Genomic DNA, 3,488 nt, shown 5'->3' with positions numbered 1-3,488 from the left:
AAAAGAAAGTATTTGAAGAGGGGAGTCATACGTTAGGGTAGACCTCAGAAAGACTGATTTAGCGATAAGTTGTGCCATAAATTCACTTTTTCAATCATAGTTGAGAACCTATCATTTCTCACTGGAACCACTCAGAAGCTGCAGAGAAAGTAGAGGTCAGAGGGGGTACAGAACCTAAAGAGAAGAATTTGAAGAAGAAAGGAATAAACTACTACCTCGAGTGCAACAGAGAGATGGAAAGTAGAAGTGCTAGCTATTTCTAATAAATAGATCACGAAAATCTTCCCAGGCGGTTTCACTCATTGAAGAAGGAGCGTCATCAGGTGTTTGCACAAACTTCACCTCCTCAGTGAAGCCTTTCTCGACCTCTGCCACCTGAAGAACCTGCAAGCCCTTCATCCTCTGTCTCCACCTTCTGCTTTTTTTCTCTTCATAACATTGATCTCCACCAGGCGTTTTATTGTGTTGTTATTGGTTTCTTTATGGCTATGTGCATAATTACAATGAAATACAGAAATGAGCAGTCAGAGAGGTGTTTAATGCATTAATCAGACTTGTTAGTTTCGACTGTTTACTCATGAAAGTCTTTATCAACAGTTCTTCGTCAGGGTGTTACTGCATGCTTCCCGCTCCAGGAGGGCATTTAAAAAGGTTTACAGGTAACTTTGGTTGTCACCATTCTGTAGAAACCAGTGAAGGCTCTATAGGCATTTGGTGTTCTGAGAAGCCAGGGAGGATAAACGCCTTTCAAGGCATGAGACAGTCTCACAGTAAAATGTTCTTCCACCCAAATGCCAACATCACCCCTACTAAGAAACACTACTAAAAATCTTTCTTCCTTGTCTCTAAAGATAACACAGAGGATTGCCTGTTGCTGTTATGGGTCTGTTTATTAATAAATAGGAAAAATACGTGAACATTATGTTTTACTTTAAGGAGGATTTGTAACTTATCTGAACGCTTCCTAGAGTAATTACATTTTTATAGAGTTGTTGTATGGTATGAATTATCACTTTATTCTCTATCTCTAAAAAGGTATTTTATATTCTTAGACTTCATGTTTTTTCTATATGAATATATTTCTCCTTCAAATTGATTCAATAGCTTAAGTCCGCGAATCTGGCTGAACATAAAATGAATAGAAACCTCACTTTCTCAGTGTTCTCTGTAGGGGAACTGGCCAGCTGCCGTGGGGACAAGCCCCGGGCTGCAAACATGACCACCGTGTCGTTCCCAGATCGCCCTGTTGGATTCGCATGGAACTGCTGAGCTGCCGTAGCCTTTGACACCCTTCTTTCTGCTGCTGCTTCCTCCGTCGGCCGCCCTTGCTGTTAAGCACAGACCGCGCAGGAAAAAGCTGAAGAACTTGGTGTTGTTTCCCCAGCATGTCATGCTTTGCCTCATTCTTTTTGATATCACGGTGGAATCGGGGGCTGCCATCAAAATGTCCCTGTAGGGAAACCGTGGCATAAGTTGGCCACTCAGATGACAGGGACCTGTTCCCGAAGGATGTTAATTTAATCCTGATTTCAGCTACAGAATTTTAAAGAAATAACAGATAAAAGATACCCGTTTTTTGGAAAACAAGCTTGGTTAACTGCTTTTGTGGTAAATTAATTGTTAGCACAAACTCTCTAAAAATATAGTTCCTATATTTTCCCAGTTATTTTTCAGAACATCACGAAAAAGTAACGGTGGCGGTAAAATGATGATTTGTGTACGTCCCTTATCAGGGACTGTGTGTATGTAATGCTGTACGTGCTTGGCCTTAGTTAATCTTTACGGCTCCGTTCAGTCATTGGTCTATGTAATAAATGTTGACTGGGCGCGTACGACATATGAAGTCCAGTTCTAGGCCCTGGAAACATAGCACCAAACAAGGTCAAGTCTCTGCCTTTGTGAAGCTTGCATCGTAGTGGGACCTCGAGCCTCCAGGGGGAAAGACGGCCGCAGAGCAAACAACAAGAGAGCGAGTGTGAGGTCGGGGAGGAACTTAGCAGGAAGAAAGCGAGGGTGCCTGGGACAGAGCGAGCTGCAGTGAGAGACGCGGAGGGGAATGCTGGCGAGCGAGGCAGAGGCCAGCGCAGGAGGACCTGGTAGGCGGTGGCAGAGCCGTGGGTCTTCCTGAGTGCGTGGCATGTCGAAGGAGCTTTGGGGCAGGAGAGTCCCTGGTTATGCTTCACCTGGGAGGAGAACAGCCCGGAAGATGTGTGGCGTGGACCATCGGGAGCAAAGCGGAAGCAGAGAGAGAGGCTAGGGAGCCGCCAGCGTCCAGCCCTGTCACCTGCCAACATCCTGGCGCTGCACCCTTATCTGCAAAAAGTTCTCATCAGGCACCCCACTCTGTAAAGTACAAAGTTTGCTAGTATGTCTTAGACGTTATACCATGCACTGACGTAGTGTACGCTTTATGAAATAAAAATAAATAAAATATTTAGAATAGAATTTTTAAAAATTAAAAAACCAGTTATGAAAGCATTTTTCCTCCGGGAAAATATTGTTCCAATCTTTCTCTTGTTTTAACTTGAATTTTAAAATTACTAGTTTTTAAAATTTTCATCAGAGCAGTATGACAAAGTTTGCTCAATAATTTTGGAACATTTTATTTAGTACATAACTTCAAGCATCCTTTTACATTTATATTGATGTAAAAACACTTGCTAATCATAATAGCTTAGCTGCCAACAGCTAATATATCCAGACAGATGTTCATTATTAATGAATACTAGCACATTTACCATTCCAAATAGTAGTTTCTCATAGCTGATTAGGTCATGATAATTTTTACTTCATTCTGTGGTCTCGTTATCATAAGCCAGGGAATTATCAACAGTTAAATTTCCTTCATGTCATTTAAATTATTTTAAATCCTAGTTTTGAATAAATTTTCTAGAAATATGTGCCAACGTTGAACAGAAGCTGGGTTTGAAAATTAGTTAATTCTCTTACCCAGAGTCACTGAAATGCACTTAACGTGAAGAGCCGCGTGAGGTGCCCCGTGGGCGTCTGGCCGTCCCTCAGACCCTGCCAGGCCCCCAGGGGACCCAGGCACGTGCACATGGCCCGGGGAGGGCCGCCACTGTCAGTCTGCTCTCTCGTAGGAAGTCGTAATAATTTCTTTCTTTTTTCCTAGACAAAAGTAAACATAAATGGATGTGCTCGTGGTTTTAGGCACTTCTCTCAACGGTGGTTCTCGTGTGGCCTCGGGGAGCATGCGCTCTGTGCTGGTCACCATTGTCCTGTGTGAGGAGCAGGGTGGCCGGGTGGGTAGACTGCAGCTCAGGTGATGCCGAGTGTCCCTTTTTGTGACGGATGGTGATAGAGACAACAATCAGGACAGTGAATGCGCTTGTCACTACTGGCTTGTCGCAGCACTTAGAGCTTTTTGCCGTTCGAAGCTAAAAATGTCCATTTTCAAAAAGTTATCTCGAGTTAATATTTCAAATTCATGTTAACTATTTAAATGTTACTTAACTTTCTTTTTTTGG

This window comes from Pteropus vampyrus, unplaced genomic scaffold, assembly GCF_000151845.1.
Source record: "Pteropus vampyrus isolate Shadow unplaced genomic scaffold, Pvam_2.0 Scaffold127, whole genome shotgun sequence".
In the NCBI taxonomy this organism is placed as follows: Eukaryota; Metazoa; Chordata; class Mammalia; order Chiroptera; family Pteropodidae; genus Pteropus; species Pteropus vampyrus.
This window is presented reverse-complemented; position numbering follows the sequence as displayed.